At 38.8% G+C, this 19,275-nt stretch overlaps 1 protein-coding gene across 1 annotated transcript in view; it reads left to right on the top strand.

Moving 5' to 3' along the window:
• Positions 1-15,724: 15,724 nt before the first annotated feature.
• Positions 15,725-19,275, top strand: part of GAREM1 (GRB2 associated regulator of MAPK1 subtype 1) — a 122,936-nt gene continuing 119,385 nt past the window's right edge. Inside the window, exon 1 of the mRNA XM_036244696.1 lies at positions 15,725-15,859. The gene's annotated coding sequence lies outside the window, so the exon portion shown is untranslated. The remainder of the gene's footprint in view (positions 15,860-19,275) is intronic.

The following is a 19,275-nucleotide window of genomic DNA, read 5'->3' as shown; positions in this document are numbered from 1 at the left end:
TGAAAAGAGGAACCACTATGTGGGAGAACATGTTTGTCAATGATATATCAGATAAGGGGTTAATTTCCAAAACATATAGAGTACTCATGCAATTCAACAAAAAGAAGACAGACAATCCAATTAAAAAATAGGCAGAGCCTTGGCCGGTTTGGCTCAGTGGTTGGAGCGTCGGCCTGCGGTACAGAGAGACCCGGGTTCGTTTCCCGCTAAGAGCATGTACCATGGTTGCAGTTTGTCCCCGGCCCTGGTTGGGTCATGTGGGTGGCAGCCACTCGATGTGTCCCTTCACATTGATGTTTCTCTCTCTCTCTCCCTCCCACTCTATCTGAACAAAATATCAAAAAATGTCCCAGGGTGAGGATAAAAATAAACACCTCCCAAACAGGACATACAAATGGCCAGGAAAAATATGAAAAAATTCTCAACTTTACTAATCGTCAGAGAGATGCAAATTAAAACAACTATGAGGTATCACCTCACACCTGCCAGAATGGCTGCCATCAACAAATCATCAAACAAGTGCTGGCGAGGGTGTGGAGAAAAGGGGACTCTAGTACACTGCTGTGCAGACTGGTACAGCCACTATGGAAGACAATATGGTGTTTCTTCAAAAATTTAAAAATGGAACTACCATTTAACTTTGTGATTCATTTCTAGGGATATATCTTAAGAAGCCTGAAGCACCAACCAGAAACAATATATGTACCCCTATGTTCATAGCAGCACTATTTACAGTTGCTAAGATCTGGAAACAGCCCAAGTGTCTATCAATAGATGAGGGGATAAAAAAAAGCTGTGGTACATATACACAAGGAATACTATGCAGTTGTAAGAAAGAAAGATCTCTCTTACCCTTTGAGACGATATGGAGGGACCTGGAGAGTACTCTAGTAAGTGAAATAAGCCAATCAGAGAAAGACAAATATCACATGTTCTCACTTATCTGTGGAATGTAATGAAAAAATAAGCTGATGAACAAAATAGATCCAGAGACATTCAAGTAAGGAACAGACTGACAAACCTCAGAGGGAAGAGGGGCGTGGGAGGGGCAGGAAGAGATAAACCAAAGGACGTATATGCATATATGTATAACCAGTGGACTCAGTGAAGGTGGGAAGGGGGGGCACAAAGGGGAGTGTCAAAGGGGGAAAAAATAGGGATATCTGTAATTTAAAAAAATTAATAAGCTAAGTATTAAAATTAAATTATATTAAATAAAATTTAAAAAATGAAAATACTGAGGCTCAAAGAAATAAAGCCTCATTAACTCTATGATTATAGAGTTAATGATCATAGGGTAACTGTGGGTTACCCTCAAAGGGTAACTCTGTGATCACAGAGTTAATAAATATTAGAACCACAATTTAAATCTAAATCTGGTTCCAAATCCTCAGCTATTTCTGAGATCCCACTCTGCCTCCTACCTAACACATGGAGTCATGTATTCATTGGAATTAGTAGAAGCAGAGAGCTGGGGGCAGGGAAGGGCAGATCCTAGGGAATTTGTCTGGGGACTGGCCTTTCCCTGCTCTGCCTTCTCATAGCTTGGTGTCTGGAGGAACCTGAGATGATGTGTCTGCTACTGTGGTTCTCAGTTGCTTTTGGTCTCTGCATGCCTTAATGGTGTGAACATCTCACACAATGTAGTAAGTACATACATCACATTAACCAAATGTATCATCTTACATTCACTGTCCAACACTGGAAGATACACCAGATGTATCAGACTTACTGAGAGAGGAATGTCTATATACTATCTTTCATCGGATTGCCAAAGAGTATTTTTCTTATGTAAATATTTGCCCCTTCTCTCACCTGCCAGTAATGTGATTCCTTGGTATGTGGCAGGAGATTTGCAATATTTTGAATGTTTGTAGAAATATTGCTTGCTTGTTTTTCTAAAAATTACTTGGCATAGAGTTCTTATCTTCTAAATATTAGGTACAGTTTAGTATTTCAGAGCATAAAATTTCAGATTTAACTTACGTAGCCATACTTCTGTTTCATACAACAAGAATCTAGTATTGGTAAGTCTCCTGTTGAAAAGAGTTCTTTTGTCCAAGGCTTCATTTGAAAAGAGGTAATAATATATCCCTAATCTCTGTTTTTTAAACATCTTTCTCTCGTTTCGTTTATTCCTTTTTGCTTAGATTTCACCACGAGGTTCTTTGACTTCGTTACCACTTTGTGCTTTGTCTAAATTAATCTTTACATCTTTCTGTTCTTGTTGTTGGAATTTCACAGTAAACCACAAAACGTAAAAAAAACAAAAAATAAACAACAAGAAAACCCCACAACTTTTTCACTTGCTTAGAACCCAAGGTTATAGTGCTTGGGCCCTTGAATAGAGTATGCATCTAAAAAAGGGATCTCAGCATAGGTTTGTGGATGTTTGTTGAGGGTGGGAAGAAATTGATAGAAAATATTGGGGGGGGAAATAGGCTGTTCCAAATACTCTGCTTTCCTTGAGGGCCTTAATGTTGAATAAGACCTTAGTGTCTAATTTATACTTATTTGTGAATACTCACCAGTTTCTACCCCAAATTGTTCATTTAGAAAACATTTATTACACACCTACTCTGTGCTCAGCATCTTGTGGAATGTAGACAGAGCAGAAAAAGATGATGTGGGGGCCTAAAGAACTGATGATCTAGTAGGGGAGACAAAGGGTTCCTTGTTTTTTATGCACTCAAAGTAGATAGGTGCAATGGGGATTTAAATACTCCCTTAGCGTTTGTTTTATCATCCTAAACTTTTAATACTTTCAGTCATTAAAGGAACTGGCAGTCACTTTTATTTTTAATGTTTATTGATTTTAGAATGAGAGGAAGGGAGATGGGGGAGAAGGGAGAAGGAAAGAGAGGAACATCAATTGGATGCCTCCTGCACACCCCCTACTGGGGATTGAGCTCACAACCTGGGCATGTGCCCTGACCGGGAATTGAACCCGAGACCTGTTGGTGCCTGGGACGATGCCCAACCAACTGAGCCACACAGGCCAGGGCTGGCAGTCACTTTTATATTAGTCAACATGCTGTGGCAGCAGATATTTGGCTTAATTTAATCAGAATATTTTCCGAAAATAAAATATCTGATTAGGTTGGCATATTATTATAGATTCTGCTCCAAAGAATGAAGTTGTTTCCTTTAAATTCTTACCCATTTTCAGAAAACAGGGAACCCCTAATCATGGTTACGCTAGAATTTCTGTGCTGCAGGTTCATGGCCAAAGTGAGCTACTAGTAGAGGAGATGGGAGTTAGTTACTGGGTCTTCATTCTTAGGAATAATGGTCAAATGCGTGCATAATCCACAGGCTGTGGAGCGACTTTTTCTTTCTAAAGTGCTCACCATGTGATATCACTGAGGTAGTTAATGCTGATGTTAAATTATCCTATTAATGATAGATTCTAAGAAAGTTGTTTTGTCTATATGCCTCATGATTTTTTTTCCACTAATATAAAAACACTACTTTTCTCTCTGCCATAGGGATGCTTGATCTTACCCCATTTAGAACCATGCACCTAACTTTGTTTCATAAATAACTTAAGAGTCGAAGTTTATAATATATATGAATTTAACCATCCAAATGTGTGACAGTTTTTTTTTTTTAATGATTTTTGAGTAATATTCTGGTCTATATGAAGTAAATTTGAATTAGCAAAAGTAAAACAGTCTCTACAATCACAAACTAGTTAGAAAGCCTGACAGACATTATTAGAGGCATAATGTTGGTGAATGCTGTTTCCTGTAAACCCTGTGGAATCATTTTAGAGTAAAAAAAACAAAAATGATAGCCCTGGCTGGTTTGGCTCAGAGGTTACAGCGTCGGCCTGTGGACCAGAGAGTCCTGGGTTAGGTTCACACATCAGTGTTTCTCTCTCCCTCCCACTCTATCTGAAAATGAATGTAAAAATGTCCTCGGGCGAGGATTAAAAAAAAAAATTGCCCTGGCCAGTTTGGCTCAGGGGTTAGAGCGCCGGCCCGAGGACCAAAGAGACTCAGGTTCAGTTCTACTAAGAACACGTACCTCGGTTGCAGTTTGTCCCCGGCCCCTGTTGGGGTCATGTGGGTGGCAACCACTCCATGTGTCTCTCTCACATTGATGTTTCTCTCTCTCTCTCTCTCTCTCTCTCTCTCTCTCTCTCTCTCTCTCTCCCCCTCTCTCTCTCCCTCTCTCCCTCTTTCCCTCTCTCCCTCCCGCTCTCTCTGGAGATAAATGCAAAAATGTCCTCGGGTGAGGATTAAAAAAAAAATTATAGATACCAGACATTGTTCAGATTTTACAATCAGGAGCCAGGCTTAGACAATACTTCCTTAGATGGGCACCTTTAATAAAATTAAAAAATAAAAATAAAAACAAAATTTCTTTTCTATTTTGAAACGAATTTATATCTTTTGGTTAAATATTGCTGGCACCACAGTTCTTTCTTTATTCCAGTATGCCTGTATTGACGTAAGCTTGAGCTTAGCTTCAAGTCACAGACACCAAAAGATAAGAAGTTCCAGTTGGTGTGTTGTTCAAGGTGACAGGGGCCCAAGTTTATTTTCAGTTGTTGCTATATCATGGATTCATTTCCAGTCTTGTTTCCCTCAAGGTCTCAAATGGCCACTACCATTCAGGTCTAGTAATCACATCCACTTTCCACATATCAGGAAAGTACGAAAAGAGGAACACATCCTCTCCAAAGATACATCTTGGTTGCCACTTACGTTTAGCATTGTACTAGAGATTCTAGCCAAGGGTATTAGGCAAGAAAAAGAAAAAAACAAAACATAACATGGCATCCAGAGTGAAAACGAAGAAGTTAAACTATCTCTGTTCACAGATGGTATGAACTTGTATGTAGAAAACCCGAAGGAATCTACAAAAAATAAAATCACTATTAGAACTAACCAAAAAGTTTATCAGGATTTTACAATATAAGATTAATATACAAAAATCAATTGTGCTTCTCTGCACTATCAATGAACACTCCAAAAATTAAATTAGAAAACAGTTCTGTCTGTAATACCACCCAAAAGAATAAAATACTTAGGAATAAATGAAACAAAAGTTTAAGACTTGAACACTGAAAACTATAAAATATCATTGAAATAAAGATCTAAATGAATGGAAAGACATCCCACATTCATGGATGAGAAGAGTTAATATTGTTTAAGATGCAGTAGTCCCCACATTGATTTATAGATTGAGCATAATCACTATCAACATCGCAGCTTGCTGTTTTGCATGTAAAAATTGACAAGCCAATCCTAAAATTCATATGGAAATGCAAGAGACTCAGAAAAACCATAACAATCTTGAATGAAAAAGTTGGAAGACTCACATTACCGAATTTCAAAACTTTTTACAAAGCTACAGTGATTGTGACATTGTGGTACTGTCATAAGGATAGATTAGACAGTAGAATAGTGTTGAGAGACCAGAAATAAACTCTTACATTTATGGTCAATAGATTTTTGACAGGGAGGTAAGATAATTCAATGAAGAATAGTCTGTTCAGCTGGTGCTTAGACAACTGGGTATTCAAATGTAAAAGAGGGAAGTTGGACCCCACAACTTGCACAACAGTTAATTTAAAATAAGTTACAAACTTAAATGTAATAGCTAAAAACTATAAAATATAGCCACAAATCTTCATGACCTTAAGTTAGGCAACAGTTTTTCACATATGACACCAAAAGCACAAACACAAAAGAAAAAAATACATTTGACTTCAGCAAAATCTGAAGAATTTATAGTTCAGAGGGTACTATCAAGAAAGTGAAAGGAGCCCTAGCCGGTTTTGCTCAGTGGTTAGAGCGTCGGCCTGCAGTCCAGCGAGACCTGGGTTTGGTTCCTGCTAAGGGCACGTATCTCGATTGCAGTTTGTCCCTGGCCCTGGTTGGGTCATGTGGGTGGCAGCCACTTGATGTGTCCCTTTCACATTGATGTTTCTCTCTCTCCCTCCCACTCTATCTGAACAAAAAATGGAAAAATGTCTTCGGGTGAGGATTTAAAAAAAAAAAAAAGTGAAAGGATAGTCCACATAATGAGAGAAAAATATTTGCAAATCTTATATCTGATAAGGAACTTGTATTCAGAATATACAGAACCCCCTTACAACTCAACAATAAAGACAAATAATCAAATTTAAAATTGGGCAAAAGATTTGAATAAACATTTTTCCAAAAAATATGAATGGCCGATAAGCTCATGAAAAGATGTTCAACATCCCTAATCATTAGGTAACTACAAATCAAATTCATAATGAAGCATACTTCATACCCATTGAGATGGCTGTAATTAAAAAGATGGATAATAATAAGTGTTGGAGAGTTTGGGAAGAAATTGGAACTCGCATTCATTGCTGGTGGGAATGTAACATGGTGCAGCCAATTTGTAAAATGGCCTGGGAGTTCTCAAAAAGTTAAATTTAGAGTTACCATATGACTTAGCAGTTCTACCCCTTCCGAGAGAAATGAAAACATATGTCCACACAAAAACTTGTACACACATGTTTATATCAGCAGTACTCAATAACTGCCCAAACTGTAAAGAGCCCAAATGCCCAGCATCATAAAACATGGCATATCTATACAATCAAATGTTATTTGGCCATAAAAAGGAATGAAGGACTGATCCATGCTACAACATAGATGAACCTTGAAACGTTATGCTAAGTAAAAGAAGGTAGATACAAATGGTCACATATTTTATACTTTCATTTATACAAAATGTCCAGAATAGAGAAATTTATAGGTATAGAAACTAGATTAGTGGTTGTCTAAGGTTGGGGTGGGAAGTAGGAATGATTGTTAATAGATAGATAAGAGGTTTCTTTTGGGGTAATAGAAATGTTCTATAATTAGATTCCAGTAATGATTGTACAACATAGTAACTATACTAAAACCATTGAATTGTAAACTTCAGTCAGTAGACTCTGGTATATTAAAGATATTTTTTTAAAGAGTACTTCTTGGAAGTTGCACATACTGCTTCCACTACATCCCATTGTCTATATCTTAGTTACATTGTTATACCCTAATTGCTAAGTATTGTGTCTTCTGAACAGCCATGCTTCCAACTAATATATGGGAACTATTCTGGGGACAAGGAGTGAGTGAGATATTGATGGACATCCAGTAGTCTTTGTCACTTTCTAGTTAATTTTAAAAACTGCTAGAAGTTATTATGGCAAAGTGAACAATTATTCTTGCTGAAAGCTTCCTATTAGCCTGAAATAATAATCTGCTTTAAAAAAAAATGGTTTCAGTAGAAAGAAAGATCTTAGAAAATAGAATTACTCTCTTTTTCTATTGCAACATAGAAATCAGAAAGGGAGGAAAATATTTTTAATTTCACCTGATGGTTAAATGTATCAATTTGTGGGAGCTAAGTAGGGAAATGATCGTGTCGAATTATCATCAATGGGTGATTGATCTGTTTGGGAAAGAGGATAAGAAACATCCCTGACTCCTAAGAGTGCCACAGTCTCATTTGAAAAATATAATAATGTATGTGTATTAAATTTTTAATAACAGGATAATTTATAATTACTACAAAGTTGGGGGGGGAGAAAGCAGACAAATGCTATGCAAGTTACTTGAGAGAATCCTGTGACCGGAGGTATTTGAGAACGATAATAGTAAAAACACTGTGTGGCTAACACTTTCTAAGTACTTGCTTAGGATTTATCCCACTTCTCCTAGCAGGTCCAAGAGCAGAGTCACCTGGTGGGGTGAAGCCTTACCAGGACCCATGCTCCTGACTGCCTCAGTTGTAAACTGAACCCAGGCTACACATTAGTATGCCTGAGGAAATTTTAGAACATGTGGGTACCTGAGTCCCACTCCCAAAGATTCTGATTTCACTGGTCTGTAATGGGACTTTACCCCGACCCGCTCTAAGTGATTACAAGTCCCCCAGTGATTACAGTGAGCGAGCAGACTGGGGTCAGGACCACTGTTTTCCTGGGCTGCTGGCTCCTCCCCTCACACACAGTGATGGTCTGGCCCTTGAAGGAAGGGTAGGACTTGAGACTGCAGGTGTGCTCTCATTGTCAGAACTGGGCAGCAGCTATGTTCAAACAGTGCTGCTGTTGTCTGTAGTTCCTGCGTCCCCCCACCCCCCAGCCCTTTCTCTGTACCTTAAGATATGTCTTAGTGTTCATAAAATGACAGCGCCTACAAATGAACTATCCCATTTAAGTAGACGATTGTAAAAGTGCAGGTGTGTGCATAAGTAAGGGGAACAACATATCGACATTTTTCTTTCTCCCTTCTCTCTAAAATCAGTAAATTGTAAAAAGAAATTCAGGTATGTGCACATCATTGGAGGATTCTATTGTTCAACATTGGGAATAGGAGAATGTTATAGGAGAGTTTTTGGATGCTAAAATTATTCGTGTGTCTCCTAGATTTAGGAGTCACTTTGTATTCCTTTCCATTCATGGCCTCTGTACCAGAAGCTTTATTTTATTTATTTTTTAACCCCTTATATGCTTTCTGAGAAGCTCTTAGCATCAAATGCCTTCAGATACCTTTATTTGTTTGATACCTATGTCTGCTCCTTCCTCTTCTGTCCTACACTTTCTTATAATACCTCAACCATTAGGCTAAACGCAGTATCTTTTCTTATTCCTATAGCTTTTTTTCTCATTGAAGACTTTTTTTTTTTCAGTTTCCACTGAATTCAAAATTATTACCTGTGCTTTAATGATTTCCTGTCACCATATTCTTCCTGATCGCTTTATAATTTCTCCCTATTTAATTAGCTGCTAATTAGTTGTTTCTTTCAGGATTTTCCTCCCCTGCTAATACTTCCTTCTTGCAACACCTTATTGCTTTTTCATTGCAGACAACATTTTAATTTCATGATTTTAGGATTGCTTTTTCACGGTCTCAGAGCCATTTGCTATGTCGTCATCTCTTCACCTCCTTTACCTCCTTCCCCTTACATAACCTTTCTTTACTCGCCGTGTCATTCGGATTGTACTTCTTTAGACAAAGAAATGTTATCATAGTGCCATGCTCTATCCTCCCAGTAAATATTTCTTGTTTATATGGGAGACATTAGAACAACTAGGACCTCATACATTGAAAATGTTTGAGGATGCTAATTAAATATCATTTAATTATATTTCTCAGTTTATGGGATAAAATGTAACTAAAAGAATAAGAGTAATTTTTAGTTCTAGCTACCTTTGCAAATTCAAGGTAAGTTTGCATTTATGAAGAGTATTTAGAAAGAATAGCTTCTACAACAAAACTTTGTGATCATTATAATCAGGAGATGTTGCTGGTATTGAAGGTTACGCACAGAGATGTTTCTGTTAAGGTAGTCTAACTACTGAAACCAAGAAGGAAAATTACAGCACAGCATTGGCATAATGTCCCAGCCAAAGTGTGTTTCTCACATCACAGCGTGGTGTGTGGTCAGGGCACAGGCGGGCGGTTTGTTCCACTGTGTATTAATTAAGGAGCCCAGACTGCTGGCCGCTGTGCTATCTTCAGCTTGTTCCAAGGCCTTCCTGGGAATCAATATTCAACCCTTGGCTGAGGAGAGAGCACAGCGGATGGCTTGTGGGCAGTTTTCATGGACAAGGCCAGGGCAGGAAGTGGAAAGTCATTTCTGCTCGTACAACCTTGGTTAGAACTTGGTGACGTGGCACCACTGAACTGTCAGGGAGTCGGAAAGGAAAGGAATCCTGTCTGCTGGCTAGCCTCTGCCATTGAAGGTATTTTTTTTAAATGTTTACGTTGTAAGAGAAATGCAGTGGTTTGAGTATTTAACTCACCAGGATTCCTGTCTACATGGAAAGGATTGTAAGATCAAGTAAATACATAATTAAAATTAAGCAGCCCCATTTATAACAATGAGGAAGTACAAGTAAAATGCTACCACTTGATTAGCTTTCCTTTTAACATTGGTAAAATAAACAGCACACAACCGTTAAATTAGATTTGTAGTAAGTGGAACACAGATATCGCAGAACCTATTAATTTATCCATTGTTGATAGATTTAGCTAGGACATAAGGAACAGGTTATGTTCATAACAGATAAAAACACTGCCATGTTCAGTAAATCTGATTCTCATTACATATGTATCAACAAATCAGATTATTTCAAAGGAGCCTTATTAATCAGTCAACTGATATGTGAGCATAGACAGGGTCCTACCAATGTGCTGAGAAGAAACCAAGCAAATCTGGGTTAAAAGCATACTTAAAAAGTGGAAAGTCAGGAGTTCTAGGAGTTGAAAAGATTAAAAGTGCACACTTTCTGTAGAGACACAGCCTCAAATTGTTGACTGAGCCTGTTACTCTGGTGTGAAATACAACACCAAGAACAAGTAGACACAAATGTGGAAAATCAAAACCATTTAAATTTATTAGCTGCCAAAAATCATAGCACATGGACTGATTCAGATGCATTCTATTTTTTTGTTTTTCAATGTTTTTATTGATTTCAGAGAGAAAGGAAGGGAGAGGGAGAGAGAGATAGAAACATCAATGAGAGAGAAATATCAATATCGATCAGCTGATCAGACGCATTCTAAGTAATTCATAGGTAAAGGCACTACAGTTGTGCATTAACTCATACATTCAACTATAATGAACTTAATATAGCTCAGACAGAGCTGAAATAGTTTAGCATAAAAAAACATAAGATTCGGTGTCCAGGGGAAAATATTCTAAATAAAGATAAGTGTGTTATATTAGAATAGGAAAGCAAACCCATGAGACAGTGACTTTGGGCTGTTTCCTCGCATTGCTGTGGTGGTTGGTAAGAAGAGATAGTTTAGAGAGGATCTCATCCAACAGCATTTGTGATCTTGAATATTTTTGTTCTTTCATCTCAATAACTGTCTTTCTCAAACTTGATGAATATAGAGACAAGGAAAGTTTTTAAAAGGAAAAAAAAATTGCTTGTAATTCCCACAGTGTTAATTTTTTTATTATAATGTTATTAAATATATATATATCTAAACACTAAAAGGTCAGGCTAAGTTTCTCATGCTCATAGCTCTAAATTAAGTTTATAAGTTTATCATAGAATATAAGCCAAGTTACAAAATTGATGCAGTTTCTATTTAAAATGTTAAGTATTTCTATCAAGAAGCCATTCATGAAGGTGACATCTGAGTTGGTCTTTCAGAATGGAGTAGGATGAATAGTAGCTAAGCAGGGATTGGAAGATAAAGGCGCAGGCGAATGATAGGGTGAGGAGAGGGCCCAGGTGTGAGAGAGAGAAGTGTGTATGTGAACAGAGAACATGTTCTTTGGGCTGTAATATGTGGTGTGGAGACATATGATCTTAGGACTTTTGGAACTAGATCATGGGGCCCTTGAATATTTGACCAAGGAATTAAGATCTCATTTTGTATGAATGGAAACCAACAAAGGCAAATGTGAGCAGAAGAATAAGATGAGTAGTGCCATAGTCTTAAAAGTTTTATCTGCAGCAATAGTTACATAAGTTGAAAGAGTAAAGAACAGGAGATTGAAAACTCAGCCAAGAGGTCAGGTCCATGAGAGCAGGCACTTGGTTTACTACTGGTCTTTAAGAAGTATTTGTTGAACGAACCTATGATGCCTGCATGAATGGCAAGGGGCCATCCAGGTAGAAATCTATAAAAGATAGTCTGGACTCAGCTCAGTATAGAAGTTAGTAACAGGTAGCATGGATTTGGGAGTTGTTCCTAACTAATTTAATCCTTGAGAGGTATGTAAGATTGTAAAGGAGAGAAAAGGTGAACAGACTAAGAGGGAACCTCGATTAACTCCTACAGTTATAGCTAATGTAAAGGGGGGAAACTGAGAGAAGGAACAAGGAGAGATCAGAAAGGTGAATCAGATATTGGTCCAGCAGCCAAATGAGCAGAAGCTGTGCATGTCCAGGTGATAAATATATATTTAAAGATTTGAGATTGATTATTCTTCTTTTTTTTTAAATCATCATCTGAGGGCATACTTAGAGAGGAAGGGGGGAAGAGAGAAAAACATCAATCAGTTTCATGCCCCAACTGGGGATCGAACCCTCAACCCAGGTATGTGCCCTGACTAGGAATTCAGCTGGCACCTTTGGGTGCACAGGACAATGCTCAACCAACTGAGCCACTCGGCTGAGCTTGATTCTTCTTTTTTTAAGCAAACTTACTTTGAAGGACTCATTGAGTTTAGTTCTAGTAGCATTAAAGATGATATTAACAGATATGTAAGACTTACTGTTGAAGAGGTCACATTCAAACTCGGCAAGTAAAGTATATCCCCAGAAGCATGCTGGATGTGGAGAAATTTCAGGAAGGCTTTACCATATTTTGGAATTTAACACATAATTTTTTTTAGACTTACTGATACTACATCACTGAGCTAAGTGTGTAAGTTTAGTGTGTTATACATAGCAGTTAAGCAACAAGATAATTATATCACAAAAATTGTTTACTTTATGAATTCGTATGTAATTTCTCTATTAGTGGCCTACCCTAGGCTATTTTAAGTGGCTATATTAAGTTTTATTTCTAGACAATTTTTGTGAAACTTTTTTTTTGCCTAAAGCAGGCACATGGTTCAGCTGTTTAAAAAAATTAAAAAGACATAAGCTCAAAAATAGGCCTTGGTTTCTTACTACTTGATGGCTTCAAAAATCATTCTGAATCCTCTTGATAGAGTTTACGGCATCAGCTAGCAGCAGGATTTAACATGAAATTTTCATTTTGATTAACTTGACTGCAGTTGTTTCTTAGTTGCCTCTTTAGAGCCCACTGTGGAATAAAATTAAAACAGTTTTTATGACATAACAATTTCGTTGCAGAAAACGACATTTTTCCTTTGTCCCTGAATGGTACTGTGTTTTTCCTGAGTTTCCTGCATGTCCATGGCTCTGGGTTCTCCTTTCTCCCATTCGTCTTTCTTCTGCCACCAGATTAATTTTCCTGACCGTTCTCTTATCAACACTCTCCAGGGGCTCCCCATGGCCTCCCGCTCATCTAAGACCATCTCATCAGTGAAGAACCAGCCCTAATGCTTTATATTCCTGTTAACATTTTCTTGATCTTCTCTGCTAATGCCTCCATCTCCACTCTAGAGTTCTTCTGCCTCTGGCATAGCACTCGTCATGTCCTTCCTCACGTGAAATTACATGTGCACTCATCTCACCAGGAGACTGTTGGCTTCTTGAATACAGGAACCAAGTCATCCTTATATTTTCCCCACTCCCCCATTGCTCTGTGCATAAAATATACTCAATCAGTGTTTGTTAGTCATCAAATTGTATACATTAATTATCTACATTTCTTTGTCTATTGTATCTCAAGGCTGTTTTATAAAAGCAAAACAAATAAACAAATGTTTGCTGGATAAAATGACAAACTTGCGAACTGCTTTTCTTTCTTCTAATCCTTTTAACACTTTACCCAAAGCATCTTTCACTTTCTAATTAATTCATAATTAAATCATTCTTGTTAATGGTACTGCCTCCTTCCTGTTGGATAGTACGTATCCTGGGGCAGGGATCTTTGTTTTCTGATGTGTGTCCCAAATGTTGGGAACTGGTTGAGTGAATAAGTGAGACTTGAAGCCAGAGGGCAGTTTCTCCCTGTTTCTTGGATTATTGTTGGCAACAGTCAGTGTGGTGTTGGAAGAGCAGGAGAGAGATGCAGAGAAAGAGAGATCCTGAAGCGGTTTCTGCCACTTCCTAGCTGTGCAGCTCTAGGCAAGTTTCTTGACTGCACTGAAGATCAGTTCCTCACCTGTAAAAGGATAGTATGACCTAAATTACAGTGTTTATATACAGGATTAAATTTTAGTTAAGAAAATCTTACAATAAACACAATTAAAGCTGATGTGTCCTATTTACTTCTAACATAAAAACAGAGTTTGTGCTCCACTCTGCCCATCGCTGTCACCAGGTATCCTTATACCACTCTGTAAATCAGGGACTGTTACCCCATCATCTCCTGGGTTAAGAGAAGGTGCCTACCCAGGATCACACAGTTCAGGCAGTGGGAGGGGGACGTGGGGGGCAGCAGAGCTTTGACTAGGAATGCTGCACTCCAGAGCCCATGTTTGTAACTCCCAGCTGCCCCACATGTGCCCTTCCTACCCTCTGCCCTTGGTGGGGAACTCTGCGGGGCTGTATTATGGGCAGCGCTTCCACATCTCTCTTCCCTGTCCCAATATGCTCGAGAGATGCAAAGGGCTGATGAGTCCCACTGGCCTCCCCAGATGGTATCTTTATGAACCTGGTCCTCCCAAAGCATGAGGGGCAGGGGACTCTGGTGGAAAATACTCCTCCCCACACAGGACCTACCCCCTCTGCTAAGGTACCTCCACTTCCAGGCCTGTTTCTTCCCTCCCCCACCCTCAAATAAGGCTTTTAACTCTTAGTATTTGCTACAACAAAGAGCATATTCTTGCATTGAGCCTGTATTAAAAGTTATGGCCTTATTGGTTTGGGAACAAATGGGATGGTTCTCCACTTTTTTTTTTTAATTGAAAAAATACTGAAATTTTTAAGAATTTTTGAGAGATCTATAAATGCCGTTTTAAAACATAACAGTTAAATCACCAAAGGTTCACCCTGGCCAGTTTGGCTCGGCGGTTAGAGTGTCGGCCTGCGGTCTGGAGAGACCCAGGTTTGGTTCCCGCTAAGGGCATGTACTTCGGTTGCAGTTTGTCCCCGGTCCTGGTTGGTCGTGCGGGTGGCAGCCACTTGATGTGTCCCTTCACATCGATGTTTCTCTCTCTCTCTCCCTTCCTTTCTCTCCCTCCCATTCTATCTGTACAAAAAATGGAAAAATACCCTCGGGTGAGGATTAAAAAAAAAAAAATTTAAATCACCAAAGGTTCTTTCATTGCAATAGAATTAACATCAAAAATAAGGAAGGCTGATGGTTTTCTGTATAAAGAAATAGCCTTTTCAGGTGTTTTCTTTGAACATTTAAAATTACTAAAGCAGTATTAATGGGGTGGATCATTTCAGCATCTAGAAAACTATCTTTTAAGTTTCAGGGAACAGATTTCTCTTTTGAAATATTTTGTCATTGGTTCAAATGCTAAAAGGGTACAACAGAAATTATTAAAATGAAAATAATTTCATTTGTATGCTATAAACTTTACTATTTTTAATTGATTGGGAAGGTTGGTAGGAGGCCAAAGAGAACTGGCAAAACATCTAAAATTTAAAAGGAGAAATAGGCATTTATTTTCCAGTGCTGTTTTAGCAGAGAGATACATTTATTATTTATTTTTGGTAGTTTTACTGTAGTGTTTAAGAGCATAAGCTTTGGAATCAGTGCGATCTAGGCCTGAAGCTGCTCTTTTCCACTTACTCAGTCTGTAGCTTAGACATGTTTAACATTCTGAAAACTGATACCTACCTCATAATGTTACTGTATTGCATGAAATAATATATGCAGAGCATCTAAGTATTACCTAATGTAAGCACTTAATATTTGTTTGATAATCATTGAAATATAATTATTTAGATAAAATGGAGCATTTGAAAATCTCTTTGTAAATAATTAAGGAACATTTCTCTGGAATCTTGAGTGAAATTGTCAACTTGCCATGGAATGCTTTTTTTTATTGCTAATTCTTAAGTGAACTTTATCTCTTGGGATGAACTATCAACTCCTGCACTAGTGAAGTTTTAACTAATGAGATTTTATTACAGAGTATGGAGTAAGCACATGCTAATTCTAAGTTTCTTACATAAAATTGTGTTTTCTAGGAGAATGCATAGAAGGGCTGCGGGAAAACGACTACCTTCTGATTCATTCATGCCGCCAGTGGACCACCATCACTGCCCATAGCTTGGAGGAGGGGCACTATGTCATTGGGCCAAAGATAGAGATTCCGGTACATTACGCAGGTAAAGCTCCTCTCATGGGGCAAGAAGAGGGAGCGGGAGGGGACTTGAATATGCTGATTTTTCCTCCAAGGTGAGAAAATAGGAATTGTCTATAAATTAGAGTATAGTGACATAGTAATGGAAGAATCAAACAGTTTGGTGTGGTTATTTGATCAGTCATCAAAAGCTGAGATTCATTTTGTTGTAGGTATTTCTAATGAATGCATGTAGTTAAATGTGGATTCTTATTAGATATTTATAAAATGAAAATTTACAGACACAAAGAATGGCTCTAAATAACCCTGGGTACACCTTGAGTGTTGGCTTCTGTGAACGACGTTGATGGCATGATTTCACGAGATGCCGTTTCACAAATGAGCACTGTGGTTTGGTTTTAACAGCTTTGGACTGGGAGGTCCAATACCTGGACACGTGCACACGTGGCGGTAGAACACAGGCTGCTGAGATGCCCTCACTGCTTTTGTTAAATCGGAATAGGAGCTGATCTCACCTCACTTTGAACTCCATTCAGCTGAACAATGCCATTTAATTTTTATTGACCATGTTTATGTGCTAGTACTGTTTTAGAGTTTAGGATACATTTAGTGGTTTGAATATACATATAATTACAGTTCTTAAATTTTTTTTTTCTTTATTGATTTTTTAGAAAGAGAGAGGAAGGGAGAGGGAGATAGGAACATCAGTTGGTTACCTCCTGCATGCCCCCTCTGGGAATTGGGCCCACAACCTAGGCATGTGCCCTGGCTGGGGATGGAACCGACCTCTTGGTGCATGGGTCAGTGCTCAACCACTGAGCCATGTCGGCCAGGCTTAATTGCAGTTTTTTAAAAAGAATTTATGTTATTCAATACTTTCTCTGGTACTTATAGTTAATTATGTAAAGGATCTTGACTTTTTTTTTTTTTTTTTTTTGGTACGTGCCCCTAGCGGAACCGAACCCGGGACTCTCTGGTCCACAGGCCAACGCTCCGACCGCTGAGCCAAGCCAGCCAGGGCTTGACTTTCTTTTTCTTTTTTTGGCTATTCAGTTTTTAAAGTATAGCAGGACACTTTAGTCAATTAGCTATAAATTGTGTAGCTTTAGACTGCTGTTATGTTTTTGGGGGAAACCTCTACAGTACCCAGAGGGTTTTCTATTTGGAATAGGGACCTTGCTGTATTTCTTCCCAGAGTCTAGAGCAGCAGCAAATGGTACATGTTCAATAAATATTTATTGACTGGCCCTGGCCGGTTTGGCTCAGCGGTTGGAACGTCAGCCTGCGGTACAGAGAGATCCGGGTTTGGTTCCCGCTAAGGGCATGTACCTCGGTTGCAGTTTGCCTCCGGCCCTGGTTGGTCGTGCGGGTGGCAGCCACTCGATGTGTCCCTTCACATCGATGTTTCTCTCTCTCTCCCACTCTATCTGAACAAAAAATGGAAAAATGTCCTCGGGTGAGGATAAAAAAAAAAATTTATTGACTGGATGAATGTTTTGATCCCCTTTTTTAGTCCTAAAAATCTTTAATTGTCAGTATGACCTAGAAATCAGCTTCTCAAAAATCCTTCTTATTTCAAATAAATGGTAAGAAAGTGTTTTTCTGACCTGAAACTTTGTCCTCTAGAATTATACTTCTTAGCCATAGGAGTAGCCTTTTGAGAAAAAGGAGAAATGCGTAGTTGCCAAAGGTATTACTAGTGTGAGATTGGGAGCGAGGCCAGGGGGCAAAGAATGAGTCAGACCCTCCAGGCAGCCCGTCTCTCTGGTGCGTGGATCCCGCAACAGGTGAGATCCACGCTATTCTTAGCAGGCCCACATTTCTGGTTCCTGTCTTTTGTGGAAAACGGAAAAAGAATATGTCAAATTATGCTTCATCAGCATACACTTTTACCTAATCTTTTGTGTGTTTCTGCCTTAGTAGGTAGAGTTGTAGTTTTTCTCCCAAACCCATGTGAATATCTGTCAAGTCAGTTCTCCCAGAGGAGAGTTTTCATGTGATAATTGCCAAAAATCTGTTTAGACTCCAGACTGCCACCGGACTTTTGACTCGCTGCTCAGGGCCCTCTCCGGGGGCTGGTTCTAGTCTACTTTATCCTTACCTTTTCTGCTCTGAAGAGTGAACCTCCCACTCTAGCTGAATTAGTCTCCTCACTGTTTCCTGGACATATGGGATACATTTCCATTTACCCCATTCCCTGGCTGAAGTTGCCTTCCTCCGCTTTGTTTTTATCAGAGCCTGTCATTGTGTCCAGGGGTACAGGTGTCACCTCCTGTCCCCATGTGGTCTCCCGATGTACTCATTGTGCATCACATTCATTTGGAACATGTCCTCAGTCTGCATTCAGTTACTGTTTACCACGTACACACATATCTTCACTCACAAGTTGGATTATACATTTCTTAACTAGTGAGACTAATTCTCAAACGCTTTTATGAGTCCTTTGACTGTACACAAAAGATATGATTCTTTATGGCTTGATCTAGCGATCTCAAACTTGGCTGCACGTTGGAATCATCATGAAAGCTGAAAATGACCGATGCCCAGGTCCCATCTTGAGAGTTTCTAGTTTAATTGGTCTTCAGTGTGGGCTGGGCATCAGGATTTTTAAAGCTCCTCCTAGCCCAGCCGGTTTGGCTCAGTGGTAAGTGTTGTCCCATGGATAGAGGTCCTGGTTCAATTCCCTGTCAGGGCACATGCCTGGGTTTCAGGCTTGATCCCTAGTAGGGGGCGTGCAAGAGGCAGCTGATCGATGTTTCTCTCTCACATCAATGTTTCTATCTCTCCCTTCCTCTCTCTAAAAAAAAAAAAAATCATAAAATACATATTTAAAAAAAAGAAAAAAGAAAACTCCTCCTATGGTTAAAATATGCAGCCGTGGTTGGGATCCTTTCTTCTGGAATGGGCATTCACTATGTCAGATAATAATATTTTCGCAAACACCTTCAAGTATATGCAAATGTGTTATTGTTTTGAACATATTTTTTAAATTAACAGTCATTCAGCTTCCACTGAGAAGAAAGAGATGGTATGATTAGCAGCTTACTCTTTATTTGCCAGAAGATAATAGTACTGAAATGGGGAATCAGGCACTGTGTTGCCAAAGATACATTTTTTTTAAGTAAGGTTGAAGTGTCAACAAGAAACGTGAACATTAAGATCTACCACTTTACATGAGAGGAGAGAAAATATATTTAAAGGAAGAAAAACTTGAAATAAGACTGTCTTAGTTCTGGCTACTGTAACAAAATACCATGGACTGGAGGGGACTATAAACAACAGAAATTTATCTCTCTCAGTTCTGGAGTCTGGGAAGTCCAAGGTCAAGGCACCAGCAGTTTTGGTATCTGGTGAAGGCCCCCTTCCTGGTCTGCAGACAGTCCTTTTCTCATCGTGCCCTCGTGTGGTGTAGAGATAATGATCATCTCTCTTCTATCTCTT

This window comes from Molossus molossus, unplaced genomic scaffold, assembly GCF_014108415.1.
Source record: "Molossus molossus isolate mMolMol1 unplaced genomic scaffold, mMolMol1.p scaffold_m16_p_6, whole genome shotgun sequence".
Taxonomy (NCBI): Eukaryota; Metazoa; Chordata; class Mammalia; order Chiroptera; family Molossidae; genus Molossus; species Molossus molossus.
This window is presented reverse-complemented; position numbering and strand designations above follow the sequence as displayed.